Raw genomic sequence first — 20,561 nt, 5'->3', positions numbered from 1 at the left:
TCACTTTTCAATGGAACAAGCCTAGATAAGAAGCATGTTTAGCACCCAGCAGAAACCCAGAAAGGAGAAAAGGACTTCAAAGTATATAACAGATTTTTCTGTCAGTGACATTGAAAAATTATCCTAAGATGCACCTTAGATAGAACTTCTGACAATAGGTGGCACCAGACAATAACAAAAGATAGTACTATTACTACCATACCCCAAATCCAAAACCTTGGGATAATGATAAAAGTGGAGTCAAAGTAAACAGGAATCTGGAAAGTCAATCATCCAAACCTAAGCACAAAAACAAAACAGCCAGGCATAAGTACTAGTACCACAAAACGAGATTGTCATCCATCACCCTCAGAGTGCACTAGAAACAATGGGGACGTGTAGAAGCCAACACACTTAATAAATGAAGATGTTAGTTCAGAATGTTCTAACAGCACCAACCCAGATACATAACCTCTGAGACACTGACTTTAAGGATAACAGGATGACATCTAATGAGTGAAAGAAAATTGATAGCATAGGTGGTCAATAAAGCAGAAGGATGTATGAGAGAGGAAAAGAGAACAAAATTCAATCAGAAATGAGGTCAGAGAGATAGTCCAGTTGGTAGCGAACTTTCCTTAAACACAGCTGATTGGGGATCAATCTTCCGCACCCCATATGGTTCTCATGCCCCACCAGGAATGATTTCTGTGTGCGCAATGAGGAGTAAACTCTGAGGACCATTGGTTGTGAACCTAAGCACCATCTGCTCCCAAAGAAAAAGAAATGAGAGAATTAAATGTGCAGGATAAATTTAGGGGAAAAGAAACTCTTGTGGAAGGCCTCAGAAGCAGAGTTACAGCAGCTGAGGAATGAAATCAGTGACTATGACAATAAAACAAAGGAAAAACGAGGCAGGGGGAAAGAGGGATTCTTAAAAGAAATGAACAACATGTCAGACAACTATGGGGAGTGCTTAAGTACAAAATCTAAGAAAATAGGAGTCCCTGTGAAATAGAATGATGAGTTAGACAAAGAACTACAGGTAAAAAAAACCATAATTTGTAATTTTTCAGAGTTGATGAGAATGTGCACCCAGTTTTAAGCAGCCCAAAGGCTTAAGCCAAAATAAATACAAATCATAAAACCCTAAGATATAATCAAAACAATAAAAGCCAAAGAGTGACAGACATTGAGAGTAATATATATAAAATATAAAATACATATATATATATATATATTTTACTCTCAATGCCTGTCACTCTCTTCGCTGCCGGAGATATAGTACAGGGATAAAGGTGTGTATATATTCAAAAAGGACTGTATATAACTGAAATAATCCTAACCCTGCTTGAGTTCCTGGCACTGTGTATAATACCCTCAACACCACTAGGAGGAATCGCTGAGCAGAGATCCTGAAATAAGCCCTGAGTACTTTTGGAGAGAGAGAGAGAGAGAGAGAGAGAGAGAGAGAGAGAGAGAGAGAGAGAGAGAGAGAGAGAGAGAGAGAGAGGAGAGAGAAGAGAGAGAACCAAAAGAAACAATTTAAATACAAAGACTTCCCCATAGGATTCATAGGGATTACTATCAAATGAAGCTATACAGTTCAGAATATTGGGATATTGTAAAAACACTCATTGAAATGTACCACATTAAAAAATATAATACAGCTAGGTTATCATTCATATTTGAAAGAATGATGCAACACTTCATGGACAAATCTTCATGGGCAAGCAATTGCTTAGGAAATTCGCAATCTGAAAACCAGTTTTGCAAGAAGCGTTACAAGAAATTATTTTCAAAAGGCAAGCATTACAGACACTCATACTTTCTTAAAATTTGAGGCCATAAATTCCTTTATTTTAGTGTTCTCACTGAATTTCAGTGGCCTGCACTCACTAACCAAGAGACATAAGGTCAAAAAGAATCTGAATACTAAACCCATCTTTCTGATGTATGCAAGATACAAATTTGAACAGTCAGGGCAAACACAGGCTCAAAGTAATATGCTGGAAAACAATGTTCTAGGTAAATATTTACCAAGAAAAAAATGAGAAAACATACATTTTCATTAAAAAATTATACTATTTTTGAGGACAGTGATTTTTGATATGTGCCATTCTTAATGGTATAGTATCTTATCTCACTGTTGTCTTGATTTGGATTTCTCTGATAATAGTGATGCTGAACTTTTTTTTATGTTCCTATTGGCTACTACCTATCCTCCTCTAAGAGATGTCTATTCATTTCTTCTCTCCATTTTTGATAGTATTTTTGAATTTTTGTGTTGAACTTTGTGAGTACTTTATATATCCTGGACACCAAATCTTTATTGGATGTGTTGAAAGCAAATATTTTTTCTCATTCAGTTGGTTGTCTTTTTTGTTTTGTATTCTGTTTCTTCTGCTATGCAGAAACTCTTAAATTTTATGTAGTTCCATTTGATTTTTATTGTGTTGCCTTTGGCAGTGGTGTCATATCACTGAAGATTACTTTGAGGTCAAAGTCTTGAAGTGTTCTACCTATACTTTTCTCAACGTACTTGACAGTTTCTGATCAGATCTCAAGGTCTCTAATCCAGTTTGATTTCACTTTTGTGCTTGGTGTAAGATATGGATCTCTCTGTGGTTTCTTACAAATAGGAATCTATTTTCCCCAGAACCATTTATTGAAGAGGCTATCTTTACTCCATTTCATGTTCTCAGCTCCTTGATTGAAAATTAACTGTCCATCTACATGTGGTTTTGTCATTGGGCATTCATTTCTGACCCATTGATCAGAGGGCCTATGCTTTTGCCATTACCATGAAATTTTGATCACTATAGTTTTATAATATTGTTGCAAATTAGGTAATGAAATGCCACTCAAATTCTTATTCCTCAGTATGGCTTTCACTTTTCATGAGCTTTGTGATTCCATACAAACTATATTTATTATTGAACTTTACGTCCTGGAAGAATGTGTTCTCAATTTGGATGGGGATCACATTGAATCTATATAATACCTTGGGTAAAATAATTATTTTTACAATATTGATTCTTCTGATTCATGAACATGGGATATTTTCCCATTTTCTAAGGCCTTCTTCCATTTCTTTCATATGTAATTAAAGTTATCATGGTGTAGATCTCCCATATATTTTTTAAAGTTGATTCCTAGATACTTGATGTTTTTGGATAATATTTTAAATAGGATAGACTTGATTTACTTCTCCTTTGATTTGTTCTTTTTATATAAGTTTGTGGCTGACTTTTGTGTATTGACTTTGTAGCTGGCCACTTAGCTGTAATGGTTTACTTTTTCTTGGAGCTCTTTCATGAATTCTAGGGGGTCTTATATATATATTATCTTCTGTGCATAGTGAAAAATTTGCTCTTTTTGTCCAATTTTGATCCCTATGATTTGCTTTTCTTGCCTTATTGCTGTATGCAGGACTTATAATACTATGTTGAATAGAAGTGTAGAGAGTGAATATCTTTGTCTTGTACCCGATCTTTCAGTTTTTTACCATTAAGGATGATACTTGCTGTGAATTTGTTATAGGTTTCCACTATTATCTTAAGGAAAATTCCTTCCACCTCTATTTTGTTGAGTGTTTTCATCATGAATGGAGGCTGGATCTTGTCAAAAGCTTTCTCTTCATCAACTGACATGATCATACAAATTTATTTTCTCTTTATTAATATGGTATACTATTTCATTTGATTTGTATGTTGAACCATCCAAGCATCCCTGAGATGAATGCCACTTGATCAAGGTTATGATTTTTTAAATATGCTGTTGGATTCAGTTAGCTAAAATCTTGTTAAGAATTTTTGTATTGATATTCATCAGGGAGATTGCAATAAAGTTTTTTTCTGCATTTATCTCTGTCTGTTTTGGATATTAATTTAATATTAGATTCATCGAAGGTGTCTTGAAGAATTCCTGTGTCTTCAATGTTTAGAATATCTTAAGGAGTATATGCAGTAAATGTTCTTTGAAGGTTTGATGTACTCACCAGTGATCCCATTTTAACTTGAACTTTGGTTCTTGGGGACATTCTTTACTACTATTTCAATTTCCTTACTTGAATTTAGCCTATTTAGGCTTTCTACTTCCTCCTGATTAAACTTTAGGGATTACATGACTCTTAGAATCTATCAACTTCTAAGTTCTCCAGTTTAAGAGAATAAGCATAAAGTTACTTATAGTAACCACTCATTATAGTTTGAATTTCTGAAGGACCCATTGTCATTTTCCCCTTTTCATTTCTGATCCAATTTATTTGAACACATTCTCTTTTTTTCCTCTTGAGTCTAGTTAAAAGTTTGTCTATCTTGTTTATTGTTTCAAAAAAAAAAACAGCTCTTTGAGTCTTTAAATTGCTTTCTTGGTTTCTATGTTGTTGATTTCTGCTCTAGTTTTTACTATTTCCCCTTTTCTACTTCTTTCCTTTTTTTTTTTTGGATTTGTTTTATTTTCACTTCTCCAGATTTTCAAGATGTCTATTTAGATTGCTAATTTGGACTTTTTCTCCTTTCATATTGTAGGCCTGTATTGCTATACATTTTCCCATCAGCACAACTTTTGTTATGTCCCATAGATCCTGGTAGCTTGGTGTCTTCATTCTCATTAGTTTCGAGGAGTCATTTTATTTCTTCCTTGATTTTATCTTTAATTCAATAGTTGTTTAGCAGGGTTTTTGTTGTTGTTTAGCAGTTTTTTGTTCAGCTTGCAAGTGTTGGAAGTTTTCCCCATCTTTTTGGTGTTAATTTATACTTTCATGACCTTCTGGTAGTTTGTATAAATTCAATATTTATAAGTTTATGTACGTTTAAGTTTTTCTCAAATGTATCTATTTTACAGAATGTTCTGTGTGCATTTGAGAAGAAATTCGTATCCTTTGGGGGAGGGGGGAGTGTAGAGTCCTGAGTTCAAACTGTTGGTGCGCAATGCATGCATTCAGGGGAAAAGAACCACCTCCCCAGGATGACCGACAATAGACAGATAAAGAAGGAACAGGAAATGAAAGAAGATAACTCCAGGCTGGCTGGTAATCTGTGACTATTTATTCTCTTTTATAGATAGTTATATAGAAATCATGAAGGGTGAGGGTAAACATAGGTGGGATGAACTTTATCATAATAATAAACAGATGTAAAGCCCTTCCTTCGGGGAAAGTACTGGTAGGAGATTAACTCAGGGCCAAAATCTCACTTGGGGGTTAAGCACTCTAGATTGCAAGAAGATTTGCTCAAGGGCAGGATTCCATCTAAGGGTGTATTGTTTTCCCCTTTCTGTGGCTAGTAATCCATTTAAACAATCATATTAAATTTATTTACTAATATTTTTAGTTGTTTTGTATGAAGCCAGCAAGAGATATATTAATTTTAAAGAGTGGCTTTTCCTAGGAACATCTCACTATGTACCCCAGACCACAGTCCTCAGGTCAAGTTAGTCTTTCCTAATCCCAACAGGGTCCTTATACAGTTACTTTTTGGGGGATCATGACAGAGCTTGTTCCATAACCGTGCTCTTATTATATTTCTTGTGGCACTTAGCTTGTCCCTTTTTGGTGCCAAGTAGCTTATAGCTTGACCTGGGTCCATTCAATCTCTCATCAGGACACTCTTTTGGGGCATGTTAGGAAGTAATGACAACTGCATGGTTTAGCAATGTCCTTTTTTTTAAAGACACAGGAAGACAGTTGATGCTATGCTTTTGTAACTTGGGAGCTAATTGACTCCGAATAATATTTACTCCTGGCATCTATCATATTTACTTGACTTCAACCTCAGTTGTACATAAAGGAAGAGAAAAGCAATATAGGATTATTAGCTCCTGATGGAATTGGGTGTGCCTCAGAGCACTGTGATGAGAATAAATCAATAAATCTAAGCACCCTGAGGGAGGAGCAAGGACAAACCAATATTATGCAGCAGTCCTGTATATGTCCGACATTCCCAACACTTTCAGCTCCTTGTATAAAGTTCTTGTCTAGTTAATCTATCTAGTGTGGATAGAGGTGTGTTGAAGTCTCTCACTGCTATTGTGTTTCCATCGATATATATCTTTAGGTTTGTGAGCAGGGGCTTTAATAAACTTTGTTATGCCTTCATTTGGTGCATAAATGTCAATGAAACTATTTCTTGACCTATTGTTCCCTTAACCACTAATTGTCTCCAATCACTTTCTCATCACTGTCACTGTCATCCCATTGTTCATAGATTTACTCAAGTGGGCACCAGTAACATCTCCATTCGTCCCAGCCCTGAGATTTTAGCAGCCTCCCCTTACTCATCTTTCCAACGCTGCCATATTCAAGGCTCTTTCAGGGTCAGGGAAATGAGACCCATTATTGCTACTGTTTTTGGCATATTGAATACTCACGGGTAGCTTGCCAGGATCTGCTGTACAGGTGGTAGCTTTCCTGGCTGAGAGCCCTATATACAAACATATATATGCATATATATATATTCCCCTCTATGATTTGTTGCCTACTGTCTGAACCCTATCAATATGGTGTGGTAATTATGGAAAGTAGGTAGGGAGTGTCTTATAATGTGTGAACAAGAATATGTTCACTCATATGTGAGGCTCGGCCTGAGTGTGTGGAAAGTGGCATGGAGTGTGGCGACAGTTGGGTAGTGGAGGTCGGCTGCCAGGCCTAGGTTCCTTGGGGCAGGGAGGGCTATCAACCACCCCTCTCTGGGGCATCTTGAGTGAAAAGAGCCTGGCGTGGAGTCTGGTGGCATGGTAATGGGGGCCTCATTTTATGCTCACTTCTTGGAGAAGCAGCTTGAGTTCTGGAGAGTGGCTGATGAGGAGATTATCTGGCGCCGGCAGGGAGTGGTTTATGGGTGTGACTCTGAGTCAGCAGAGATTGGGGGAAGCCTGCAGAAGATCTCTGCTCCTAGGTCCCCTTGAGCCCAGAGTCCAAGGTCACAAAATTCCGCATTACCTTGGTTCTGTAGGACTTCACTCTTGCTACTTTCTTCATATTGAACATAATTTTATCTGATATAAGTATGGCTGTCCAAGATTTTTTTTAATCTTTCATTAGAATTTTTTTTATCCCAACCTAAATCTAAATTATAGCTTCACAGAATAGTGGAATCTAGGCTAATTTTTTTAAGAAGTTTTATTGGATCACCATGAGATAGTTACAAACTCGCATGATTACGTTTCAGTCACACAATGCTAAAGCACCCATCCCTCCAGCAGTGCACATTTTCCACCACCATTGTTCCCAGTGTCCTACCTATCACCCCCACCCCACCGCACTCCCTGCCTCTGTGGCAGGTACCATCCTTCTTACTCTCTCTCTAATTTTGGGCACTAGGGTTTGCAATACAGTTACTAAGAGGCGATCGTGTTTAGTCCTTGGTCTACTTTCAGCATATTATCTCCCATCCTGGACAATACTTCCAATCATCATTTCCTTAATAGTTCCTTCTCCATCCCAGTTGCTTTTTCCCTTAGCATATAGGGCTGGCTTCCAAATCATGGTGTGACTCTCCTGGCCCTTATCTCTACTGTCCTTAGGCGCTAGTCTCATATTATGCTACTTTATATTCCAAAAATGAGTGCTGTCATTCTATGTCTTTCCGTCTCTTTCTGACTCATTTAATTTAGCATTATACTTTCCACCTTTATCCACTTGTAAGCGAATTTCATCTCTTCTAACAGCTGCAGTCGGGGGCTGCGCGACCCGGAGAAGGCGTTCCGCGACGCACCTGACGTGGCGGTGGGGCCGGCGGTGGCTGGAGCGATAGCACAGCGGGTAGGGCGTTCGCCTTACAAGCGGCCAACATGGCCGACCCGAGTTTGATTCCTCCACCCCTCTCGGAGAGCCCGGCAAGCTACCGAGAGTATTTGATATGCCAAACACAGTAACAACAAAGTCTCCAGTGGAGACGTTACTGGGCCCGCTCGAGCAAATCGAAGATCAACGGGAGGGCCTTTACCTTTACCTTTACCTAACAGCTACATAGTATTCCATTGTGTATATGGATATTTATAATAATACCAGAGTATTATATATATTATATTTATAATAATACCAGAGTTTCTTTAACCAATCATCTGTTCTCAGGAACTCGGTTTTTTCCCCAGATTCTGGCTATTGTGAGCAGTGCTGCATAAATACACAAGTCCAGATGTCATTTATACTGTTTTTTTTTTAAATTTTTGCATCTCTGAAATATATTTCCAGGAGTGGTATGGCTGGGTCATATGGAAGTTCAATTTCTAGTTGTTGGAGGAATGCCCATATTGTTTTCCAAAAAGGCTGGACCAGTTGGCATTCCCACCAACAATGAATCATTCCCAAAAAATGAATCCCTTTCTCCCCGCATCCACAGCAGCACTGGTTGTTCTTGTTCTTATTGATGTGTGCCAGTTTCTGTGGTGTAAGATGATACCTCGTTGTTGTTTTGATTTGCATCTTCCTGATGATTAGCGATGCAAAGCATTTTTTCATGTGCCTTTTGGCCATGTGAATTTCATTTTTTCTTTCTTTTCTTTTCTTTTTTCTTTTTGGGTCACACCCAGAAATGCTCAGGTGTTACTCCTGGATCTACACTCAGGAATTACTACTGGCGGTGCTCGGGGGAACATGTGGGATTCTGGGAATTGAACCCGGGTTGGCTGCATGCAAGGCAAAAGCCCTACCCACTGTGCTATCGCTCCAGACCCTGAATTTCTTTTTTAAGGATGCTTCTGTTCATTTCTTCTCCCCATTTTTTGATAGTGTTGAAGGGTTTTTTTTTCTTGTGACGTTCTACCAGTGGCTTGTACATCCTGGATATTAAGCCCCTATTTGATGGGTATTGGGTAAATATTTTTTCTTATTTTGTGGGCTCTTTTTGTTTTAGTCACTGATTCTTTTAAGGTGCAAAAGCTTCTTAGTTTAATGTAGTCCCATTTGTTTATGTTTATTCCCACTTGCTTGATCAGTGTTGCTTCATCCTAAAAGATGAACTTAATTTCAATATCATGGAGGGTTCTGCCTACATTTTTCTCCATGTACCTTATGAATTTAGCTCTGATATTGGGGTCTTTAACCTATTTTGATCTGACTTTTGTGTTTGACGTTAGAAAGAGGTTTGCTTTCATTCTTTTGCATGTAGCTGTCCAGTTTTCTCAGTTTTCTCAGCACCACTTGTAGAAGAGGCTTTCCTTGCTCCACTTGGAGTTTCTTGCTCCTTTATTAAAGATTAAGTAATCAGATACTTGAGAGGCTGTGTCAGAATATTCAACTCTGTTCTATTGGTCTGCGAGTATGTTTCTGTTCAAATACCATGCTGTTTTAATTACAACTGCTTTGTAGTACAGTTTGAGATTGGAAAAGTGATGCCTCCTATCTTCTTTTCCCCAAGGATTGCTTTGGCTATTAATAGGGGTTTATTGCTCCATATGAATTTCAGGAGTGTTCTGTCTATTTCTTTGGAAAATGTCATTGGCGTTCTTATATGGACTGCATTGAATCTGTACAATTCTTTGGGGAGTATTGCCATTTTGACGATGTTAATCCTCCCAAACCCAGAGCAGGGTATATGTCTCCATTTCCTACTGTCCTCTTTTATTTCTTGAAATAATGTTTTGTAGTTTCTTTGTATAGGCCCTTTGCGTCTTTAGTTAAGCTGATTCCAAGGTACTTAATTTTCTGAGGCACCAACAATAATATTGGCGAAGCCAGCAAGTCATGTTTTTTTTAAGTTTTAAATTTGAATTATGAAGTTATGAACGGTATTTTTTTTAATATCTCTTTCTTCTTTTTCATTATTTGTGTATAGAAGGCCATGGACTTTTTGGTATTGGTTTTATAATCTTAAACTCTGATACAGACCTATTATTTATAATAATAGTATAATAATACAGACCTATTATTTCTAGTAGCTTTTCTGTAGAGCCTTTAGGGTTCTCTAAGTATAGTATCATGTCACCTGCAAATAATGATAGCTTGACTTCTTCCTCTCTTATCTGGATGCCTTTGATATCCTTTTCTTGCGTTAGTGCTATGGCAAGTACTTCTGGTACTGTATTGAATAGAAGTTGTGAGAGTTGGCAACCATGTCTTGGTCCCAATCTTAGAGGGAAGGCTCACAGCTTTTCTTCATTGAGAATAATGCTTGCTGTGGGCTTTTGGAAGATGGCTCTGACTAGACTGAGAAAAGTTCCTTTGACTCACATTTTACTGAGAGTTTTTGATCATAAATGGGTGCTGGACCTTGATGACTTCCCTGCATCTATTTATATGATCAGATAGTTTTATCATTACTTTTATTGATATAGTGTATTATGTTGATTTACTTGCGAATGCTAAACCATCCTTGCATCCCTGGGATGAATCCTACTTGGTCATAGTTTATGATCTTTTTGATGAGTTATAGGATTCTATTTGCTAATATTTTGTTGAGGATCTTTGCATCTGTATTCATCAAGGATATCGGTCTGTAATTCTCTTTTTTTGTGGTGTCTCTGTCTGCTTTTGTTATAAGCATGATATTTGCTTCAGAGAAACTGTTTGGAAGTGTTTCTGATTCTTCAAATTCTTGAAAAAGCTTGAACAGAATTAGGAGTATGTCCTCTTTGAATGTTTGGAATAATTCACTAGTGGACTATCTGGAAAAGGGCTCTTGTTTTTTTGGGAGACTTTTGATTACTATTTTGATTTCCTTAATAGTGATAGGTCTATCAGGGATTCCAAGTCTTCTTGAGTTGGCTTTGGTGGATTTTAGTAGTCCAGTAATTTATCCATGTCTTCGAGTTTGTCTGGTCTCATAGTATAAAGTTTTTCAAAGTAATCTCTGATTATCCTTTGAATTTCTGTGGGTTCTGTTGTGATATCTCCCTTTTTGTTTCTGATTATCTTTATTAGGGGTCTCTCTCAGTCTATGTAAGTCTTGCTAGTGGTTTATTGATCTTGTTTATTTTCTCAGAGAACCAGCTCTTGGTTTCACCTGTCATTTGAATTGTTTTTTGGGTTTCCATGTCATTAATTTCTGCTCTAAGTTTTGTTATTTCTTTCCTCCTGTCTGGTTTGGGATCCTTTTGTTGGTCAGTAACCAAGATCTTAAGTTGTGAGGTTAAGTTACTAATGTGGGCTTGTTCTTTCTTCCTGAGGAATGCTTGTAGAGCTATGAACTTCCCTCTTAACACTGCTTTTGCTGTGTCCCATAAAAGTTCTGGTAATTTGTGTCTTCATTCTCATTCATTTGCAGGTATTTTTTTTATTTCCTCTTTGATTTACTTTCTAAGCCACTTGTTATTCAATAGTGAGCTGTGTAATTTCCAGGTGTTACATTTGAATTTTTGTTTTGTGATTTACTTCGATTTTCAGTGCATCATGGTCTGAAATAATCATTCATACAATTTCTATTCTCTTAATTTTATGGAGGTATGTTTTGTGGCCCATTGTGTGGTCTATCTTGGAGAATGTCTCATGTGCACTTGAGAAGAATGTGTATTTAGCTTTTTTTGGGGGGGGGGTGAAATGTGCTCTATATTTCTACTAGATCACTGTCTTCTATTTTTTCCTTCAGATAAAGTATATCCTTGCTGAGCTTGAGTCTTGTTGATCTATTGAGAGGTGATAAAGCCATTTTGAAATCTCCAACTATTATTTTGTTTCTACCAATGTCTTTCTTCAAGTCTATGAGCAGTCATTTTAAGTATTTTGCTGGTTCCTCGTTAAGTGTATAAACATTTAGGATTGTGAGTTCCTTCTGATGTACAGATCCTTTGATCATTAAGAAATGACATTCTCTGTCTCTTGTAACCTTCAGTCTGAAGTCTTTGTGGTCTGATATTAGTATAGCCATTCCCATTTTTCTGAGGGAGCTGTTCGCTTGTAGGATTGTTTTCCATCCTTTTACTTTGGGTTTGTATTTGTTCTGCCTATTCAGATGTATTTCTTGCAGGCAGCAGAATGTTGGGTTCAGTTTTCAGATCCATTCTGTCACTCTGTGTCTTTTAATTGGTGCCTTTAGCCCATTGACATTGAAAGAAATTACAGCAGTAGGGCGTTTGCCTTGCATTCAGCCAACATGGCCGACCCAAGTTTGATTCCTCTGCCCCTCTCGGAGAGCCCGGCAAGCTACTGAGAGTATCTCGCCCAGACGGCAGAGCCTGGCAAGCTACCTGTGATGTATTCGATATGCCAAACACAGTAACAACAAAGTCTCCAATGGAGACGTTACTGGGCCCGCTTGAGCAAATCAAAGAACAACAGGAGGACAGTGACAGTGATATGGTATTTTGTCCCAACTTTATTCCAAAGTTTGGTGTATTTGGGGGGCTTGTCTTTTCTGAAAGTAGCCCATTTTGTTGCTCTTGTAGCCATGGTTTTGAGACTATGAATTTTCTGACTTGTTTGTCTGTGAAGTTGTGTGTTGTTCCTTCTGATATGAATGAGAGTTTAGCTGGGTAAAGTATTCTAGGTGAGGCGTTTACTTCATTGAGTTTGTTCACTATGTTCCACCACTGTCTACAGGTCCTTAGGGTTTTACTGGATAGGTCTGCTGTGAATCTCAAGGATGCTCCTTTACAAACAATTTCTCTCGCTGATTTTGCTGTTTTCAGAATTTTATCTTTGTCTATGGTTTTCATCATTATAATCAGGATGTGTCTTGAAGTATTTTTAATTTGGATTTATTTTAAAAGTGCTCTTCAGCTCTGGGAATGATTAGGAATGATGTCTTTGACAGTTTCTTCTTCACCAGGGTTTTCTTCCTGTCCTCTGGGACTCCAATGATTTTTATGTTATTCCTCTTGGCCTCTTCCCAATTTTCTCTTGACATCTGTTGGTTTATTTTGAGGCTTTTTTCCATTTTATGCTGTTTTCTGGAGGTTCTCTGTACCTCATCTTGGAGCTCACTGATTCTATCCTCAGCAGCTGTTTGTTTATCTGTTGCTGAGGCCTTCCACTGAGTTTTTCATTTCATCTACCAAGTTTTTTTTCAGTACAAAAATGTCTTTATTATAGTGAACTATTATGTTCATTTTTTATGTCTTTTTTTCCTTATCCTCCTCTGCCAGCTTTTTTTTCCTTCTTATATTTATTTATTGAATCACTGTGGGAAAAGTTACAAAGCTTTCAGGTTTAACTTTCGATCATAAAATGATCTACATTCAGAATCTCCTGCCCCCGCGCCTGGCTGTCCTCATTGGGGCCCCTTGGAGAGGGGAGGGTTGAGTTTCTCTCCCTCCGCACCCTGAGCAGAGCCCCAGTAGCTGAGGACCTCCAGAGTCAGCCACGGCCATACTGGAATCACTATCCACACATCTGGATGGGCCTCATGCATAAAAGAACTGGCAGAGGAACCCAGGCATGCGGGTCCTGGGGCTGAGGTCTCCAAGCCTACTCGGATTGGGACTGGACTTTCTCCATCCAGACCTCCCAATCTTCCAGGAGATAGGCGTCACACCCACCAGCTGCCACCAACGCCAGGTTGGTCCCATCAATGGCCAAGACGCAGAGACTATAAAACCCAGCTCCCGGAAGCGACATCTTATTATCTTATTTTTCCTTTGGAGAAACTGGCAAGCTACCAAAAGTATCCTGTCCGCACGGCAGAGTCTAGCAAACTTCCTGTGTCTTACGCAATATGCCAAATACCAATAACAATGATGGATCTCATTCTCCTAATCCTGAAAGAGCATTGAAATGGTTCTTTTAAAATCTCAGGGCTAGGAAGAAGGAGACGTTACTGGTGCCTGCTCGAGGAAATCGACGAACAACAGGATGATCGAGATTGTGATCGTGATACATTCTTAATAGTTCTATTTTAAATTCCTTATCTGAGAGGTTTTAGAGTTCATTATTACTGTTTGATTCATCTGGGTTAGCAACTTCAATCATTAGGCTTGGTGAGTTTCTACATTGTTTTACCAGTGACCTTTGTGTTTTGGAGTTTTTTGTCCTGTTGTTGTATGTTATGGCCCCTGCAATTGGGCTATCTTTGTGCATTGCCGTGGCTTATTGATGGCTATGTGTGAGGCCTGGGTTAACTAGTACCTCAAATGAGGGGTTCAGAGAAGATAAGTTCTTTGCACAGATGCACTAGCATCTGTGCAGTTTTTGTGGTTAGGGGTTGAAAGGTATTCCGGATGAGCCGAAGGGGGTGGAGTGAAGCTAGGAATTCAGACACCTGGTGAAGGGAGCACTACCGGAGCTGATGAAGGAAGTTGGGGCAGCTCTGGATGGGCAGTGACTGGGAGCAGTGTGCTGGGAGTGACTGGGAGCAGTGTGCTGGTCCCATGAGATGTTAGGTGGAGTTGGCCTTGGGGTGCCGGGCTGTGTTGCAGGCACCGGGGCTGGGTCACTGGCCAGGGCGGTCCACGGTGGAAGAAGCAGGACCGGTGCTGATGGAAGAAGCTAGGGCAGCATCAGCGATGGGGAGTGGGGTGCAGGCCCTGCGAGATGTTGGGCAAAATTGGCCTCGGGATTAGGCTGGTTTTTAAAATCATTAATTTGGACATATTGTTGAAAAATAATTAGACAGAAAGGGAAGTGTATGAATCCTTTTGATCCAAAAGCCTACAGTCCAGAAATGGAATGCTGCCCTGGAATGCTGCCTCCACTATGATCTAGTATCTGTTCTAAGCACCATTCCCAAAAAACGTCCTATTGTGAAAGCACTTTACAAAGATGATGAATATCACACCTAAGGCCCATGGATATGTAAAAGTGCAAGGTAGTTAGGCATTTGACCAAAGAATGTTACTATTTTCCTCAAAAGATCATAGACCTCAAAAGATAATGCACTCATGGCAAAAATCATGACCAAGTAAGATTCATCCCAGGATGAAAGGATGGTGTAACATATATGCAAGCAAATAAATGTATGACACCATATCAATAAAATAATAATTTTTTTCATAATTTTATTTATTATTTTTTCTTCTTATATTTTTTTGTTGAATCACTGTGGGAAAAGTTACTAAGCTTTCAGGTTTAAGTCTCGGTCATACAATGATCAAACACCTCTCCCCTCACTAGTACTCCTTTTTCACTACCAAGAACCCCAATATACCCTGCTCCAACCCCTCCCAATGCCTGTGAGGAAGATGATTTTCACTTAACTCTTCTCTACATTGATTACATTCTTTATTTCAACAGAAAATGCACCATTATTGTTTAGAATTTCCCCCCCCCAACAATCAGAATTGCTGAAAAGGCATTGGGAAATACTTTGTTTTCTATAGTTGGTTATGAGAATCATATAATGTCGTGCAGGATTTTGGATTTCTGCAAAGAGCCAGATAATTATGAGATTGGTTTCTGTGTGTCTGGTGTTATGGGTGTGCTGGAGAGCCGCTCGGGGGGGGCAACTTGTGACCTTGGTAGGGCATGAAGGACGAGCTGGTACCGCCCCCCATTTCCATGAGACTGCAGTTGCCCTGTCACCGCTGGCTCATACCTGGCTTTCCTATAAGCTCTGAGGTGGCGGCCACCTTGCTGCTGGGGCGGGGGGGAAGGCAGAGGGAGCAACACTCTTTCCCTCCCCGGGAGGCATGGCGCCATAGCATGGTCCATTCACTTTTCTGCCACAAGCCTCCAGGCTCTGGATTAAGTCCTTTTGCCTCTGGAGCCATGGCTGTGCCGGAGAGCCGCTTGTGAGGGGCAACTCATGACCTTGGTAGGGCATGAAGGATGAGCTGGTACCGCTCCCCCTTCCCATGAGACTGCAGTTGCCCTGTCCTGCTGGCTCATATCTGGCTTTCCAATAAGCCCCTTGTATGTGGTCCAGATGCATTTCTGCCAAAAGCCTGCAGGAATAGGACTCATTTCTGCCAAAAGCCTTTGGGTTCCGAGATTCGTTTCTGAGACTCTGGGATTATGGCCATTAAGCAGTTCGATCAGGAACCAGAGAGGCCATGCCTCCAATTATATAGCTGAACCGGAGGTGGTTTGTGGGTGTGTTTCCCACATACCTAACTTTTGGCGGTTGACTTTCTTGGTAAACTTTGCCCCAAGTTTTTGGGCTCTGACCAAAGGCACAGCAACAATTTTGGGGTATCTGAAAGTCTGACGGTGCCATCAGGCTGCTGATGCACTCACCACACAGGTACAGATTGACCTGCTGGTGGTAACATACCCCCAATAAAATAATAAATTTAAAACATGATATCAATAGTTGCAGAGAAAGCATCTGACAAGTTCAGCACCTGTTTATGATTTTAAAAAAAACTCCGCAAAATGTGAGTTGAAGGAATTTTCCTCAATGTAATCAAATCTATCTCCCACCAACCCACAGCAAGAATTGTTCTCAAATGGGCAGGTGGGAAAATCTTTCCCTCTAAGATCAGGGACAAGACAGGATTGCACACTCTTACCATTTCTACTCAATATAGTACTGGAAATATTTGACATACCAGTTAGGGAAAAAGCATATCAAGGGTACCCAGATAGGAAAGGAAGGAAAAAATCAAGAAGTCAAGTTCTCACCATTTGCAGATGACATGAAGAACCCTAAAGTCACTACCAAAAGCTCTTTGAGACAATAGGTGTATAAAGTAGAGTGGCAGGTTACCAAAATCAATACCCAAAAGTTCATGGCTTCCTATATGCAAAAAATGAAAGAGAAGAAAGTATATTTAAAAAAATCCCATTCTCAATCGTGCCACAGAAAACCAAGTACCTCAGAATCACCTTAAGTAAGGAGGTAAAGGACCTGTACAAATAAAACTACAAAACACTACTTCAAGAAATAAGAGACGACATGAAGAAATGAAAACACATCCCTGCTCATGAATTGAGTGAGTTAGCATTGTCAAAATGGAAATGTTTCCCACAGCATTATACAGGTTCAATGTAGTCTCTGTAAGGATACCCATAACATTTTTCAAAGAAATTGATCAAACAATCCTGAAATTAACACAGAATAATAAACTCCCAACAATAGCTTAGTCAATCCTTGGGAAAAAGAAGAAGGAAAACATCACTCTGTACTACAAAGCAGTAGTAATTAAAACAGCATGGTATTGGAATAAAGACAGACCCACAAACCAATGGAATAGGGTTGAATATCTTGACACACACCCTCAAATATATGATCACTTGATCTTTGATAAAGAAGTAAGGTAAGGTAAAGGTAAAGGCCCTCCCGTTGATCGTCGATTTGCTCAAGCGGGCCCAGTAACGTCTCCATTGGAGACTTTGTTGTTACTGTGTTTGGCATATCGAATACTCTCAGTAGCTTGCCGGGCTCTTCGAGAGGGGCGGAGGAATCGAACTCGGGTCGGCCATGTTGACCGCTTGTAAGGCGAACACCCTACTGCTGTGCTATCGCTCCAGCCCCTGATAAAGAAGTAAGAAATATAAAGTGGAGCAGTAAAAGCCTTTTCAACAAGTGGTGCTGGGAAAACTGGGCAGATACATGCAAAAATTGAACTCAGACCTCTTTCTAACACCAGGCACAAAATTCAGATTAAAATGGATCAAAGACCTCAGTATCAGACATGATTCCATAAAGTATATGGAGGACAATGTAGGCAGAACCCTCTATGGCATTAAAGCTAAAGGAATCAGCAAAAATTAAACACCACTGACCAAGCAAGAGGAAGCAAAGATAAACAAACGGGACGACATTAAACAAGGAAGCTTCTGTGCCTTCAAAGAAACAGTGACGAAGATACAAAGTCAGCCCATGGAAAGGGAAGAATTATTCACCCAATACCCATCTAATATTAAAGATCTACAAGTCACTGGTAGAACTTTGCATGATAAAAAATATAGCCCCATCAAAAATTGGAAGAAGAAATGAACAGAAACTTCCTCAAAAGAAGAAATTCAAATAGCCAAAAGGCACATGAAAAATTCTCTTCATCACTCATCATCAGGAGAGATGCAAATCAAAGCAACAATAAGATGTGATCTCACACCACAGAGACCGGCACACATCCAAAAGAACAAGAACAACCAGTGCTGGCACAGATATGGGGAGAAAGAAACTCTCATTCATTGCTGGTGGGAGTGCTGACTCATTCTGCTTTTTGTAAAACAATATGGACATGCCTCAAATGCATTGTATTCCGTTGTGCAGATGTGCCATAGAGTCTTTATCCTCATTCTCATTTGTTTTCATTAATCTTTTAATTTTGTCTTTGATTTCTTCTGTGACCCATTGGTTGTGTGTAATGAGCTATTTAATTTCCAGGTGTTTAGTTGTTTCTCCATTTCTGTTTGGGCACTTCTATTTTTAGTGTACCATGGTCTGAGAAAATAGTTGATATGATTTCTATGCTCTTGACTTTGTGGAAGTATGTTTTGTGTCCCAGCATGTGCATTGGATAAGAATGTGTATTCGACCTTTTGAGGATAAAAGGCCATTAGCATTTGTTGTAAGTATTTTGTTGATCCCTAATTAGGTGCATATACATCTAGGAGTGTGAATTCTTCCTGATGTAAGTATTCCTTAATCATTAAGAAATGACCTTTGCTGTCTCTTACAAACTTTTTCAGTCTGAAGTCTATGTCGACTGATACTAGAATGGTCACCCTGACCTTTTAGAGGGGCTTGTTTTCTAAAGAATTTCTCTTCCAAGCTTTGACTTTGAGTCTATGTTTTCTCTCACTGTTAAAATATTTCTTGCAGGCAGTAGAGTGTTGGGTTAAGTATTCTAATTCATCTTGACAGTCTGTGTCTCTTAATTGATAAATTTAGTCCATTGACATTGAGAGATTATGGTTATGGTGTTTTGTGCCATCTTTATTCAGAAGTTTGTGGGGCTTGTCTTGTCTTAAAGTAGCCCATTTAGTTCTTGTAATGATGGTTTTGAGTCTATAAAGTTCCTGAGTTGTTCCTGTGAAGCTGTATATTGTTTCTTTAAATCTAAATGAGAGTATGGCTGGGAAAGTATTCTTGGCGAAGCATTCATTTCATTGAGATTTTTACTATATCATACTGGACTTCAGGCCCAAAGGGTTTCATCTGATAAGTTTGCTGTAAATCTTGAGGATGCTCTTTTGTATATAATTTCCTTCTTTGATCTTGCTGCTTTCAGTATTCTAGCTCTATCTGATTTTTTTTTTTTTGTCATTCAGATTAGGATGTGTCCTGGAGTATTTTTATTTGTATTTCTTTTAGCGGCACACTTCAGACTTCCTGGATCTGGGTGTATGCACTCTTCAGCTCTGGGAACTTCTCTAACCAATGATGGCTTTGACTGTTGCTTCTTCTTCTAGGTTGTCTTATTCCGCCTCTGGGACCCTGATGCTTCTTATGTGTTCCTCTTGAGTTCATCCTGAAGTCCTCTTTTCATCTGTTGGTATATTTTGAGGACTTTTTCCATTTTCTTCTATTGTCTTCAGGTTTCTTATCTTGGAACTCACTGATTCTGTCCTCAGCAGCTGTTATTTTGCTGCTGAGGCCTTCCAGTTAGTTTTTCATTTTACCTACCAAGTTTTTCAGATCTATCATTTCCGTTTGTATTTTCCTCATTTCTGTTCTTAAATACTCTTATGTTTTTGATCAGTGTGCAGTGTGTTTCATTGTTTCTTTGAGCTTCTTCTTCTTCTTTTTTTTTTGCTTTTTGGGTCACACCCGGCGATGCTCAGGGGTTACTCCTGGCTTTGCACTCAGGAATCAGTCCTGGTGGTGCTCGGGGGACCATATGGGATGCTGGGAATCGAACCTGGGTTGGCCGCATGCGAGGCAAACGCCCTACCTGCTGTGCTATTGCTCCAGCCCCTTCTTTTTTTAATGTAGGAGTACTGCTATTTATTCATTCATGGATTAGGCTGATTGAATTGGGCATGAACTCCACCTTACTTTTTTTTCATTTTAAATAATTTTATTTATTGAATCACCGTGAAAGCAGTTACAAAGCTTTCAGATTTAATTCTCAGTCATACAATGAAATACCCATACCTTCACCAGTCCCATTCTCCATTTCATTGAGCTTCTTATGCATTCTCAACAATTACACTCTAAATTCCTTACTAGAGGGTTATATAGTTCCTTATTACTGGTTGGTTATCTCTGCTAGAGTCTTCAGTCACTAAAACTGGTGAGTTTCTGCATTGTATTACCATTGTGACCTTTGCAGTTTGAAGTTGTTTCTTGTGCGTTGTTGTGCACAAGAAAAATTTAGGATGTCTTTGGATGTTTACATTGAGTTATGTAGAGGTGAGGAAATGTGCATCTGTGAAGCAAAGGAGAGCCTATTTCACTAGCAGGACCCAATCCCTACCTGGGGGCGGGAATGATGGTCTTGAGTAAAATTCAGGGCCTTGGGACCCTCAGTTTCCTCAGTTTCCAGGGACTAAAGCTTCATGGAGTCAAGCTTGGGTGGCTAAACAGTGCTCCCTTTCCTTATCCACCTCTTGGTAGGAGTCAACCCTGATCTTGGGGACAAAATGGCACACCTGAGTAAAATGCAGGATCCCCAGTGCTTCAGCTTCTTCCAGATTCTTGGGTAGAGCCAAGCCAGCCCTCCCTTTCCTTGTCTATTTTGTCAGGGAAACCAATTCTGATCTCCTGACCTCCTTATGCCTCCTAGTATCTAACTTTTACCCTTGACTCCATACAGTTGGCAAAGATGCTTCAATCCCTTGTTAGGCATCATTACTTTTTTTTTTTTTTGCTTTTTTT

This window comes from Sorex fumeus, unplaced genomic scaffold (genome assembly GCF_029834395.1).
Source record: "Sorex fumeus unplaced genomic scaffold, SorFum_2.1 ptg000063l, whole genome shotgun sequence".
NCBI classification, from domain to species: domain Eukaryota; kingdom Metazoa; phylum Chordata; class Mammalia; order Eulipotyphla; family Soricidae; genus Sorex; species Sorex fumeus.
Note: the sequence above shows the minus strand (reverse complement) of the source record.